The sequence below is a fragment of the Macaca mulatta genome, chromosome 16 (assembly GCF_049350105.2).
Source record: "Macaca mulatta isolate MMU2019108-1 chromosome 16, T2T-MMU8v2.0, whole genome shotgun sequence".
Taxonomy (NCBI): domain Eukaryota; kingdom Metazoa; phylum Chordata; class Mammalia; order Primates; family Cercopithecidae; genus Macaca; species Macaca mulatta.
Genome location: NC_133421.1, coordinates 16,643,736 through 16,658,678, shown reverse-complemented (window position 1 = coordinate 16,658,678; position 14,943 = coordinate 16,643,736). Strand labels below are relative to the sequence as shown.

General features: G+C 38.6%; 1 long non-coding RNA gene across 1 annotated transcript in view; it reads left to right on the top strand.

The window, feature by feature from the left end:
- The first annotated feature begins 3,870 nt into the window (after nt 1-3,870).
- Nucleotides 3,871-14,943, top strand: part of LOC144335343 (uncharacterized) — a 52,471-nt gene continuing 41,398 nt past the window's right edge. The window contains exon 1 of the long non-coding RNA XR_013406125.1: nt 3,871-4,002. This is a non-coding gene — a long non-coding RNA (uncharacterized LOC144335343). The remainder of the gene's footprint in view (nt 4,003-14,943) is intronic.

The window sequence follows — 14,943 nt, the reverse complement described above, 5'->3', positions numbered from 1 at the left end:
GACTACAGGTGTGAGCCACCGCGCCTAACCTCATTTAGCTTTTATTGAGTGAGAGAAAAGCATCCCTTGTGGTTACAAATCTCCTTATGGACTTTATGGTCAAGTAGGGGAGGCAGAGAGTTGAACTAATGAGCAGGCAGATAAATAAATACGGGATTGCATAGGATGTGGTGAGTGTTCTTCGGGCTGCTACAGAAGCCAGTAAGAGGGTGGTCACTTACCATTGTATCATTGAAATATTACATTGTATCATTTCAATGTATCATTGAAACTGAAGTTTCCTGAAGCTTTTCTGCTTCCTCATCCACATGGTCTTTGTCTTGTTTTGTTAAATGAGTCATGTATGGTTTCCATAAATATATCTTAGATCGCTTCTATGTCTTAGGCAGACTGCTAGGTCCTGGGGCTATAAAGATGATTAAGACTGTGAAGTCGACTACCAGCATTGAGTTGTAGTCAGTGCTTATGCTCTGAAGCCTACTGCTTACCACCCACTAGCCAGCGACTTTGGGCAAATGAATGTATTTCTTTAAAGCTCAGCGTATGCATCTATATAATGGGAATAACGATAGAATCTAAATATAGACTACTGTAAGAATTTATATATAAATATTTTAAGTTGAATGCATGCAGAGTTACATCAAGAATGCAAATATTAGCAATCATCAATATTGTAATAAGTGTAAGAAACATCAAGGGCTTAGCATAGTGGTTAGTGCAATAGAAAGCACTGAATGTGGCCCCTGGTTGCCACTGTTAGTCTTTCAAGAGCTCATGGTCTATTGTGGGGGACAAATGTGCTGGTACAAATAAATAAATAGTAACAAAAGGATAGAACACCTAGGGATAGATTCCGGACTGCCTTGGACAGGAAATGACTCTTGAATCGAGTTTAGGAATTTATCAGACTTCCCAGTGGAAAAAGAGAGAGAGAGAGAAAGAAAAAAAGGAAGTAGTGAGTCAGGGGGAGGAACATTCATTCTTTAGAGAGAAAAAAGCCAGGGCAAGGCCAGGGGTGCTATGGGAAGACCAGCGAGTCTCATCTGCATTTTCAGGCATTAAGATAACTCAGCACCAGGGCAGCAAATTGAACAAATGCTTTCCATTGACATAGAAGCCAGAGGTGGACACAGCTGGAGTGTGTGTGTGTAAGTGGACAAACACGGCCCCCTCTGGCTCTAAGGAAAATGAGTTTACTTCTGTGTCAACATGAAGCCACGCAGCTGGTTTGACTGAATTTTTCACTGCGTTAATGATGTTTGGATATCAGAAAGAAACAACCTAAACGAGATGAATGGGCAGTCCCTTTCTCCTGCGTTATCTCAGGAGCTATCTCTGCAGCAGGCGGCTTGGATGGAAGTGGTGTCTCGGAGAGTTCCTGGGTTGAGACTGGGAAGCTCCGTACATTATGCGTAAAGAGAAGCAAGAGGGACACAGTGGCTAAACTGTAAATAAAGCCAACCGTGGGTATCTGGGTCAGATTAAATCACAAGGTGAGGAAATCTGCTCTCACTACCTCTTTGAAAAATCTGTTATTTCACTTTGGCATTGAGTGACGGATACCATTTGATCAACATCACATTACAGCTGTAGTAAAATAATGAGTCAGCACCTTTCCAAAATTGTTGACTTTTTCTTCCAAATTTCTGCAAAATGAGTTAATTAGAGGTGCTGGAGCACCTTGCTGGCTGGTGACCACGCTCAGTGGAGCTGGGGAGACCCTTCTTCTCCAGAGGACTGCGCGCAATGCTTGTAAAACATTCAACCCTTGCCTCCCATCCCTTTTTAATTTCCTGTTGGATACCATCAGTGGATAGGAGAGAAAAGGCACGGTTGAACCTTTCTAGACAAACCTTCAACACCCTGCTATAGATGCGAGTTTCTGAGACAATGAACACAATCCATGTCCTCATTTAATGTGCATGTTCTTTGGCCTTCAGTTGCATTGAAGCTTTTTTAAGTATCACTGACATTCACGAACCTCAGCTCTTACTTTGAAGAGCTCAGCATCGTTAACAAGTCATTAATTAATTAACTTCTAATTGCAAAAATATCACATGTGAATGATGGAAAGAGTGTAATGTAGGAAAACTCAAAAGAGGAAATAAAAATCCCAGCTCTTCTGTCTTCCAGAAGTAACCTCTGTTAACCTTTTATTATATTTCTTTCCAGCTCATTTGAGTACATGTGTTTATAGCTATTGGAGATTATTCCATACAGATGACTTCCAAAACTCACTGTTCATTTAATTTATCACTACGTTTCATCTTGTCATTAGGTATTCTAGTCCAACAGTGTTTTGTATTTTAAAGCACTCGTTCAGTTAGATTATAAAACTAATCTACAATATTCATTGTAATATGCTGGAACAATACTGAGACTCAAAGGCTATTAGTTCTTTTAGAAACCGTTTTTATACCATTTAGGCATTGAAAAGCATGGAAAATATGGAAAACTTTGCAATTTATTCTACGAGGTTAGCAGGGCATAGCTAAGAAAGCTTGACAAATGTATCCCATAAAAACAGAAAGCCACAGACAAAAGTCATTTTTAAATATATACCAAGGCCGAACCCTAAGACAAACATTGGCAATAGAATCAGCAATACTCTTGAAGAGGTAGGGTTTTTGTTTTTTGGTTTTTTTCAGAAACCAAGAAATGGTTCAGTCTTAAAAATAGATTAATAGTAATGAATGCATTAACAGTTTGGAAAAAAAAAGACCATAAAGGTATTCCTCACATACACTGAAATATTTTTGAATGGTTGCTAGAAAAAAATTGATAATTAGCAACCACAATATACTTCCTGACCAAGAAAACGACATCTTTCTGAAATAAACCACAAACATCAAGGCCGGACGTGGTGGCTCACCCTTGTAATCCCAGCACTTTGGAAGGCTGAGGCGGGTGGATCACGAAGTCGGGAGATCAAGACCATCCTGGCCAATGTGGTGAAACTTCATCTCTACTAAAATACAAAAAACAAACAAATAAACAAAAAAATTAGCCAGGCATGGTGGCACACGCCTGTAGTCCCAGCTATTTGGGAGGTTGAGGCAGGGGAATTGCTTGAACCTGGGAAGCAGAGGTTGCAGTGAACCAAGATCATGCCATTGTACTCCAGCCTGGTGACAGAGTGACACTCCATCTAAATAAATAAATAACCACAAACATCATATTCAAAGGCAAGACACTAAAGGCATCAATGCCAATTACAAAACTAGTATGTCAGGTTCCCTCTAGAGAGCTAGTCTTCTAGAAATGCATTGAATTCAATCCTTTTACTGTATACCAGCAACAACCAGTTGGAAGTTAAAATGAAAAAGTTATAATGAACAACATCAACCAAATATATTAAATATCTATAACTACGTGAAGAAAACTACAAAAGGTATCCGAGATACACTAAATAGGGCTTTACATAGATAAGTTTAATTCCTGCTCATTATCCTATACGGGAAGACTTAATATTGTAAAGATGTCAACTTTTCCCTAAGTTGATCTATTAATATAAAATCCCATTTTTTAATCATGAAAATAGCTTTTGTTTTTTATCATAAAAGAACATGTTTATTGTTCAGAGCTTCAAACAATATGTACAATGATAAAGAAGAAATTGTAATTAATAAAAAAATGCATGAAACTAAAGGCTACTTCTGAAAATATTTGTGAAAAATTCTTTTGAAATTTATGTATACATAATTTGGCAGGATAATGAGGTAAGAAAATTTGCACTTAATTCTTGCTCCATGGCCTTTAGCTCAGTTCCAAGAGCTGGGAGGTTCCTTTGAAAACTTAGTAATCCCAGGGATCAAAGGGATCCTTCCGGTCTCGTTTTCCAAAGGCTAGACTCTGGGAGGGGAGAAAGCTCTGTGCTCTGGGGTAGGGCAAGGGACGTTGCGCTACAGAGGGGAGCCCCCCACTTTGGGATGGAGACAGAGATCCAGATTTACTGCCATTGGAGGGACTCGACTTTTGCCCATCTCCATAAAACTCAATGAGGTGAGTTCTCTCTTTTCTGCACTCTGGAATTGTTTGCATATGCACATCATCTATTTCCTAAAGATACAGTGAACTGAGCTGTAAAATCATTTGAAGCTGGTTCTTTTTTTTTTCAGCAGTTGCTCAATGATGACCTCTCCATTGTATTCTCTGGTACAAGTTCTGTTCCAGTTTTTTCACTCTTCTTGGGTTCATCTCGCAATATTTTATTTTAGTAGGAAAATGTATTTTCTGTAGCTCTTCAATGTTGTTGCAGATTGTCCGCTGTCATCTATTTCTTAATAAATTCTTCAAAGTGGAATTATCGTGTCAGTTTCAGTGTTAAATGTGGTCACATGGCACAGCAGAAATTCTGTGCCCATTTTTAATCCCACCAACACAGGAAGCATCTTTTTTTTTTTTTTTTTGAGATAAGATCTCACTAAGTTGTCCAGGCTTAAACTTCTGGGTTCAAGAGATCCTCTCACCTCAGCCTCCCCAGTCTCTGCGACTGCAGGGGCAGGTTTGTGCCACTGCACCCCACTGGGACCATCCTTTTGACCACAATATTTGTATCTTTCCTGACATAATAAGCAAAGAAACTAGAATACCTTGCTTTTCTTTGTATTTCTTTGATTACCAACGAATTAAATTAGAATTCTGGGTTGAATAGAATCTTTTTCCAAACAGCAAATCATGTTTTAAAATAGCATTTCTGAAACATGTTGTCTTTCTATGCAGAGCTGAAAATTTTCATGTATCACTTACTCAATTTTTTGATCTTGTGCCATTCTGGATTTTCTATTCTCATTCTTTTTTTTTTTTTTGAGACAGAGTCTCGCTCTGTCGCCCAGGCTGGAGTTCAGTGGCCGGATCTCAGCTCACTGCAAGCTCTGCCTCCCGGGTTCATGCCATTCTCCTGCCTCAGCCTCCCGAGTAGCTGGGACTACAGGCGCCCACCACCACGCCCGGCTAGCTTTTTTGTATTTTTTAGTAGAGACGGGGTTTCTCCGTGTTAGCCAGGATGGTCTCATTCTTTACCTGTCTGTGCAATCCTGTACTGAGGTTACATTGATTTTAATTATTTTAAGTACATGTGGCTTTCTGGTGGAATATGTTCCTTTTGCTATTATTCTTTATATATTTTTTAAAGTTCTCATCTATTTCTCCTATGTATTTCTTCTTCTGGTGAATTTAAGAATTTTAGTGATGACCCTTGCCTTCTCCCACTCTCTTGAAAAAACTCTCTGACGATAACAACAAAAAACCTCTTGGATTTTAATCAGTAGTGGATTAACTTTTGCAAGTTATTTAAAAATGGAAATATTTGCATAATTACCTTCATATAGATAGTTACGGTATGCTTATGCATATTTTGATTTTTTTTTTTTTTGAGATGGAGTCTCGCTTCTTCACCCAAGGTGGAGTACAATGGCACAGTCTTGGCTCACTGCCACCTTTGCTTCTTGGGTTCAAGCGATTCTTTTGCCTCAGCCTCCCAAGTAGCTGGGATTACAGGCTTGTGCCAGCATGCCCGGATAATTTTTGTAGTTTTAGTAGAGACAGAGTTTCACCATGTTGGCCAGGCTGGTCTCGAACTCCTGACCTCAAGGGATCCACCCACCTCGGCCTCCCAAAATGCTGTGATTATAGGTGTGAGCCACCATGCCCAGCCGCATATTTTGATTTTATGTTACTTAACCAAATGTTGTGCTACAAGCTTTTATAATCCTGCCATATTGGAAACCAGGCAGGTTACCTAGTTTTCATATTTTATGCTTTTTACTAGATTTTTGTCTCAGAGTCATGCTAACTTCCTAAAATGGGATTTCCCCCACCCTCCTCCACCACAATTTATATAGTAGAGATGTAATCTGTTTTTCAAAGTTTGTTAAAATTCCACCACAATCTATCTGATCCAGGATATTTTAAGAGTTGTATTGAACAATTTTTTTCAGATACTTGCAAATATATTTGTTTATTCAGGTTTTCTACCACTGAAAAGAATGAAGCTGTATGTTTCAACTTTTATAGTAATCAGGTTTTCAAGTAGTGTATATGTGTACTTAATATTTTGTGTATGTGTACACATACATGCATATACTATACTCATAAACTTATTCTTCTTCCTATATTGTTATATCTCCTTTATTTTTCTAAATGTTATCTGTTTGTCTTTTCTTCCTTTCCTTATTTTTTTTAGCTTTTATTTTAGGTTCAGGGGTACATGTGAATGTTTATTATATAGGTAAATTTGTGTCATGGGAGTTTGTTGTACAGACTATTTCATCACCCAGGTACAAAGCGTAGCAGCCAATAGTTATTTTTTCTGCTCCTCTCCCTCTTCCCACCTTCGACCCTCAAGTAGACCCTAGTGTCTGTTGTTCCCTTCTATGCATTCACGAATTCTCATCATTTAGCTCCCACTTATAAGTGAGAACATGTGGTATTTATTTCTCTATAACATGTGGTGTTAGTTTGCTAAGGATAATTGTCTCCAGCTCCATCCATCTTCCTGCAAAAGACATGATCTCATTCTTTTTAATGGCTACATAGTATTCCACGGTGTATGTACCAAATTTTCCTTATCCAGTCTGTCACTGATGGGTGTTCAGGTTGATTTTATGTCTTTGCTATTGTGAATAGTGCTTCAGTGAACATTTACGTGCATGTGTCTTTATGGTAGAACGATTTCTATTCCTCTGGGCATATACGCAATAATGGGATTGTTGGGTTGAATGGTAGTTCTGTTTTTAGCTCTTTGAGGGATTGCCATACTGCTGTCCACAATGCTTGAGCTAATTTACACACCTACCAATAGTATATAAGTGTTCCCTTCTCTCCACAACCTCACCAGCATCTGTTATGTTTTTATTTTTGAATAGTAGCCATTTTGACTGATGTGGGATGGTGTCTCACTGTGGTTTTGATTTGTGTTTCTTTAATGATCAGTGATATTGAGCCTTTTTTCATACGTTTGTTGGCTGCATGCATGTCTTCATTTGAAAGGTGTCTGTTCATGCCCTTTGTCCACTTTTCAATGTTTTTTTTCTTGTAAATTTGTTTAAATTCCTTATATATGCTGGTTATTAGACCTTTGTTATATATTTATCTTTTCTTTCTCTATTTTATTCTATTTGGTAATTTTTTTCTACTTAGTATTATTAAAGAACTATTGTTGGAAAATCATGTGGGCCAATAGATATAGATCTGGCTCTTTCTTTTTAATGCCTGAATAGTATTCCCCAATACAATTGAATCATGCTTGATTTAAGCAGTCCCCTAATTAATGACACTCAGGTTGTTTCCAAGATGTATGTAAAAAAATGATGCTGTAAGTAATGACACTGTAACTCTAATCTCACTGGTGCTTTTATTTTTATAGATTAGATCTCTCAGTGTGAGATTGTGGGGACAAACATCTATATATTCTGATGTTCAGTGGATATTGCCAGAACATTTTGCAAGGATGTTGTACTAATTTATACTCATACCAACAATGTACAAGAGTGCCCATTCAAACTTTCTGCAGCACTGGATCTCATAGCTTATTTAATTTGTGCCAGTTTTGAGGGGGAAAAATGGGAACATCTTGTTGCTTTATTTGTGTTTTCTTGATCACTAGTAAGGTGAGAATCTTTTAATATACCTATTGGTCATTTGTAGTTTTCTGTTCTGTAGCTTGCTTGTTATAGACTTGGCACATTTTTCTGTTACCTTGTCCTTTCCTTTCTGATCTATAGGCCCTTTTTTGATTTTGGGAGATTCACCATTTGTCTGTCATTTGAATTGTCAGGGTTTTACTAGTTCTGTTAGTTTGATTGAAGATGCACTGTCTATTTCCAATGTCTAAGAACAGATTCTATTTTTTCCTGTGAGTGACTTTTATATGTAGAAACTAGACTCACGAGTCTGAGTACAAAAAACAGCAGGCTTCAATGCCATCTTTCTTATTCCTAGTCATACGGGGCGGAAAGGAGAGGATCCCTAACTCTACGCGGAGTAAAGTGTTACAACTTCTCACCATGCTGACGCCGTATTGGAAACTAGGCAGGTTACTAGTTTCATATTTTGTGCTTTTTACCAGATTTTTGTCTCAGAGTCATGCTAGCTTCCTAAAATGGGATTTCCCCCACCCTCCTCCACCACAATTTATATAGCAGAGATGTAATCTGTTTTTCAAAGTTTGTTAAAATTCCACCACAATCTATCTGATCCAGCATATTTTAAGAGTTGTATTGAGCAACTTTTAAGGGCCTTGATTGTGTTTCTCAGAGTCTGTATGTTCCAAGGAATGGATATTTTCCCCCCTCTTATCAATTACTCCCGCAGTTCTCAGCTAGTACAAAAGTCATCAGCAGGAACTTGGTGTGTGTTGGTCATCCCTCTCAGCTCTTGAGATGGGCTGAAGGACCCTGACTTTTGTTAGCTTTTCTAATTTGAAGCTGCATGGAATTCTTCAGAAACTGCTGGGCCTTCAGAGGCAGGACTGCCCAGGCCCAGGTCACCCACTGGGTCTTTGAAATGATCTGGTAAAGGGTAACCGCTGTCTTAAGTTTCAAACACAACATGTATAGATAAATACAGACTGTTGCTAATCAAGGTACAACAGGGATCCCCAACCCCCAGGCTGTGGACTGGTACTGGTCCGTGGACTGTTAGGTACTGAGTTGCACAGTGGGAGGTGAGTGGTGGACAAGTGGGCATTACTACCTGAGCTCCGCTTCCTGTCACATCAGTGGTGCCATTAGATTCTCATAGGAGGCGAACCCCATTGTGAACTGCACATGCGAAGGATCTAGGTCGTGTGCCCCTTATGAGAATCTAATGCCTGATGATCTGTCACTGTCTCCCATCACTCCCAGATGGGACCATCTAGCTGTAGGAAAACAAGCTCAGGCCTCCCACTGATTCTACATTTATGATGAGTTGTATAATTATGTTATCATATATTACAATGTAATAATAATAGAAATAAAGTGCACAATAAATGTAATGCACTTGAATTATCCCCAAACTATCCCCCCACTGACCCCCAGTTCATGGAAAAAATAACTTCCACGAAACCAGTCCCTGGTGCCAAGAAGGCTGGGGACTGCTGGTATACAAGCCTGCTGTATATTTAAGTCTTACAGGTTTCAACTAATTTAAGAAACAATTCAAATTGTTTCTTAACAATTTAATGTGATGAAAGAGAGAAAGTCTCATTGCAATATGGGCTATAAAGGAAGGGCCCAGGCTCACAAGGGGATTTTTCTGGAAACCTTTGCCATTATACCCATTGACATTTGCCTTTTGACTTTGCAACTTTTTGCCATATAAATAGTTAAAAATTTTATGTGGCAAAAAGTGTCTTTATGGATTCTTGATTTCTATAGGCTTGCTTGGAAAGATCCCTAGAGCTACATTCTCCTGAAACTTCTTCTAGTGCTTTTATTTTACATATACATATTTAATCCATGTGCAATTAATTGCTGCATATGTGCTGAGCCTGGCTTTGCTTTTGTCTAGAATGGACAGCAAATCATGCTAGCACCATTTATTAAATATTAGAATGTCTGAAGAACTACTAAAAAGGCAAAGAGAGATTTATTTAAATATGCAATTATTTCTTCTTATAATTGCATTTTGGAAACGGTAAATTTCAAAATGAAAAACGGAAATTCCAATTTCCAAAATGGAAATTTGGAAATTTGCAAATGGAAATTTTAATGTACTCCTTTCAAATTGGACAAATTAAATAGCAAAATATAAGTAGGTTTATCTAGTGTTTGAACAACACAAGCTATAAAGTAATATACAATTAAAATTCGGCTATTCAGTGCACTCACGCTTGCAGAAACACACTGATAGAGACAACATGTCTTTCTATGACAAGAAAAGGTTATTTTTTTCTTATGCTTATGGAACACTTACAAAAGTTCAATGATGTACTTGACCAAAAGAAAACTTTAATAATTTACCCAAAGTGCAAAGTTGATAGACCACATTCTTTTATCATAATTCAGTACAACTAGAAATGAACAATGAAACCAAAATGGACCAAAAGCGATTTTTGCATAAATTAAAAAAACACTCTCACAAATAACCCATTAACCAGATCATATCTAAAAAAACAAGTTTTCTTTTTTTTTGTTTTTTGTTTTTGGAGATGGAGTCTCACTCTGTCACCCAGGCTGGAGTACAGTGGCGCGATCTCTGCTCATGGCAAGCTCCGCCTCCTGGGTTCACGCCATTCTCCTGCCTCAGCCTCCCAAGTAGCTGGGACTACAGGTGCCCTCCACCACGCCCAGCTAATTTTTTTGGATTTTTAGTAGAGGGGGGTTTTATCGTGTTAGGCAGGATGGTCTGGATCTCCTGAACTTGTGATCCGCCCGCCTTGGCCTCCCAAAGTGCTGGGATTACAGGTGTGAGCCACCATGCCCAGCCAACAAGTTTTCTCAAAAATAATAAAAATAAAATATTTCATTAGCAAAATCTGTGGGTCATGACTAAAATACCTAGAAAATTGTATAGTTGTACACGACATTATCTTTAACAAAAATAAAGACACCAAGCTAATGAACAAAGCATATATCTCACAAATTTTAAAAAAATCCAAAATAAACCAAAGGAAAGCAAGAGGTGGGTATTAGGGAAGATAAGCTTATATTGATTCACTAGAAAATGACGGAAGGGTTTGAAGAGATAAATAAAACCAAAAGTTGTTACTTCAAAGGGCTAATAAAATAGTTTTTTCTCTGCTGATTCTGGTGAAATAAAAAGCAAGCAAGCAACATCATGCCATGTTAGTAACAAGAAAGGAGATATAAATATGGAAGAGATTTAAAGAAATATTAGAGACTATTATGTGCAACAATGTGGCAATATATTTTAAGATCTTGAGGGCACAAAAGGGCTCCTATTAAAACATTAACTTCTGAAAAGGATCCAGGAAGAGTTAAAAAACCAGGACAGACACAGAAAGGACTAAAATGATAATTACAGAGCTAGTATTTAAAAAAAGGAAATAGGCTCAAATGGTTTTACAGCTGAGTTCAATATATTACAATGGATAATGCCTATGTTTATTTGAATGATTCCAGACTGTACAAAAGACAGAAGCCTCCTCATTGATGTGTGTATGTATGTGTGTGCATTTATACATATTATACATTACATATATGTAACATAATGAAGGGTAAGAGTGAATACCTATTCTATTTTATGATTGCCTGTGTTTTTTTTTTTTAAATGAAGTAACATTTTCTTAAACATCTTTGAGAATATAAAGTTCTTCAAAAAGTTTTCTCAGTACGAGTTAGTTACACTGATGCTGCTTTGAAGAAAGTAATTTGCTTCGATTCCTCATATTGGTCTTCTTTTACACCATTCACTCTTAGAGAAGTAGGTCTTTGTCTACACGACACTGAGATTTTGTTCGTAGATTCCCTAAGCGTCTATGTGAATCTTTTTGAAATCTTTCAGGACAGGCCAACAGGAAGGGAAATTTTATACTGAAATCTCCTTTGCTAGGTTAGATCCTGTGGTCCCCCGTGGGCTAAGAGAGACCTTCAGGTTGAAGGAGGCTGCCCCGGGTGGGGAGTTTCACCTTCCTGCTGACTGGCCTTCCACAATACCGGCTTTGGAAGCCTGAGCTGGCTTCTTTCTCCGACACATCCTGATGGGGTCTCCTCTGCAGTCAACTCTTGCTCTTCCCAGGTACATAAAATATTGCTTGCTCTTCCCAGGTACATAAAAATATTTGCTGCAAATGACATTACATTTGTTTTTATCAAAATATGTAAAATCTCAATTCTAGGTGATGACATATGTCAAAGAAGTGAACAGTCTACCAGGAAGTCCTGTCAGTCAAAGCTCTTAAATGTATCTTTGGAAGAGACCTCCTTACACGCGCTCTGTTGCCTCCACAATAGCCCCAGCCCCATCGTCTCTGTCCTGGACCCATGATGCGCCCCAATTTCTTACCGTGATTCTACTTCTTTTCCCTTACAATCCCCTTCCCACCCAGCATCTAAAATTGTCTTGGCTAGGTGCGGTGGCTCACACCTGTAATCCCAGCACTTTGGGAGGCTGAGGTGGGTGGATCACGAGGTCAGGAGTTCAATATCAGCCTGGCCAAGATGGTGAAATCCCCCATCTCTACTAAAAATACAAAAATTAGCCAGATATGCTGGTGGACGCCTGTAATCCCAGCTACTTGGGAGGCTGAGGCAGAGAATTCCTTGAACCTGGGAGACAGGGGTTGCAGTGAGCCAAGATCGCGCCACTGTACCCCAGCCTGGGCAACAGAGCGAGACAAAAAAAAAAAACTGTGTTTTAAAAATACAAATCAGATCATACTCTTCCTGAGTTTTAAATGCTTCATTGACTTTTAAGTGTATTAAAAATTAAATCCCAGCTCCTTACCAAGGTCTGCAAATCTCCACACTAACTTGTTTGGACACAACTCTCCAACCTTACGTTGCACCACTCTCTCCCTTGCTGAACTCTCTCCATTGCCAGAATATCCCAAACTTTATTTCATCTCAGGATCTTCTCTTGGTCCGGAACACTCTTCCTGCTGTGCAACTAGCTCATTCTCATATTTTCAGCTCTCTCTATTATAGCAGCCTGTTTATTTCCTTTCTTAAGGCTTCAGAACCAAAAATTATGCTTTTGTTTTCGTGACTGTCTTGCCCATTTTGAGAGGCAGATTTCTAAGAATGACCGTCAGTGACCTTCACCATTATATGCTCCCTCTCCCTTTGAGTGTGGGTGAAAGCTGGGAATATGATGAGATATCATTCCCATGATTATGTTATATTATAGGGCAAAAAAGAGATGATCCGGGTGGGCCTTACAGAATCACAGGAGCCCTTTAAAAGCAGAGGATTTTCTCTAACTGGTCGAGAAGAGGAAGTTAGAGGAAGTCAAAGCATGAGAAGAACGGACGGATCATTGCTGGTTTGAAGATGGAGGAACTATGGGATGAGGAATGCGTGTAGCCTGAAGGAGCTGAGAAAGGCCCTGACAGATAAACAGCATGCGACTGGGGACCTGAGTCCTATAACCATTAGGAGCTAAATTCTGTCAACCACCTGAATGAACTTGAAAGTAGATTCTTCCCCCCAGAGCCTCCTGGTAGGAGCAGTGCTTGGCAGACACCTTAATTTTGGTCTTACGAGGGACCCCAGCTCACCTTTTGACCTAGGGAACTGCATGCTATAAATGAGTTTTGTTTTAGAACTCGAATAATTTGTACAATGACAGAAAGCCAGTATACCCAGGTTGAATGTAAACTCCGTGAGGCCAGGGATCTTGTCTGTCTTGGTGACTACTATATCATTAGTTCCTAGGACAGCCTAGCAGACATCAGACACTGAAAACATATTGATGAATTGGTTTCACAAGTGATTGACTGATGGACAGCAAGTATTGGGTGGAAAGCCAAATAACATGAAGGTCTTCCTGTGCCTGGGTAACTGACCCTTCCCCTACTTACAGCAGTTAACTGTTCACCATTGATACAATCTGTTACACATGCATCTGTTACAAGATTGCATTCACCTTTATGCAGTCTTAGTTTTTCAACCTTAACTCTCCTAATTATCTCTCATAACTTTTGAGGATCAATTGGATCCATTTTATTACGGTATGTTTGTTGTAACAGAGAGGACATTGGATGTCTTTGTTTTACTTCACTGTTATACTCCTTAGGGGGCTTGCCTTGGCCATAACTTGCAAAAGTTATGCAAGCTTTTGGGACCTCAGTTTTTTCATTTGAAAATTAGAGATTATGGGGGTCCATAAGACAGACATAATTAATATTTTTTAAAAATGATCTTGACATTACAGCATAAAGGCGTTATAAGTTTCATTGTTTCCTTTCAAGTACTCATTATTCTTCAAACTACCATCTCGTGAGCTCTATGATCATCTGGAAATAAAATATGCCATTTTACCACAAGGGGGTGTATTTGACCTTTGTAGGCAACAAAGCTTAATACTTAAAGCTTCACTTCATAGAGATGGACTTTTCAGAGGGTTTAATATGCATGAGATCAATTCCAAATGTCATCATCAAATTATTTAGGAAAGTTATTCGTGTGTCTGTGTTGTGTGTGTGTCTGTGTGTGTGTGTGTCTGTGTGTGTGTGTGTGTGTGTCCAGGAAGTGTATATATCCCTCCCATGTGTTTTCTGATGACTATGAAATGGGAACCATATTTTGACAACATTTTCTCCATCAAACAGTAAATCTTTGGCATTAAAACAAAAGATTGTCCCACGAAGAGGACAAGGGTTTTCATTTGGAATTCATTAAAAAAATCTCAACTCAAAAGTATTGCTAAAAAAAAAAAAACATGTCTTGCCTTTGGAGCAAGTTGAATGACTCACAGGTGGAAAGTCCAAGTCAGAGCCTCGAGTCCAAGGACATCTTCCTTTCTAAATTTCTTCTTTTGATAATTCAGATTTTTACTTTCCACTTCTCAAATAAAGTTCTTCCTATTGTCCTTTTCTCTACACCAGGGAAACCCCATTTTACATTCTGTATTCCAAGCGATTAAGCCTGTTTTTTTTGTTTTTGTTTTTTTTTCATCTATTAACAGGCTTCCTGGCTCATGCCATCAAGTCATGACAGATGTCAAGCCTTATACAGTTACTGTCTTCCTCTCCATTTCCCCAAAGCCAGAACAGAAGCTCAAGGGAAGTCAGAGTTTGAACTTAAATCTTTCTTGGTCACTTACTGGTTGAGTTGCCTTGGAAAAGTTATTCAAAGCTTCTTTGTTTCAGTATTTTTTTCTCATCTAAAAGTTGGAGGCTGTATTAATTAACTGCTCACAAGCTTGCTGTGAAGTTTAATGAAATGATATTAGTGTGGCAATATACTTTTTGAGAAATACAGTTATGTTTTGTTTTCCTTTGGTTTTTCTCCTCCCCCACATCCATTCTACCAAAGTAAACAGCTCTTCTATGTTTCT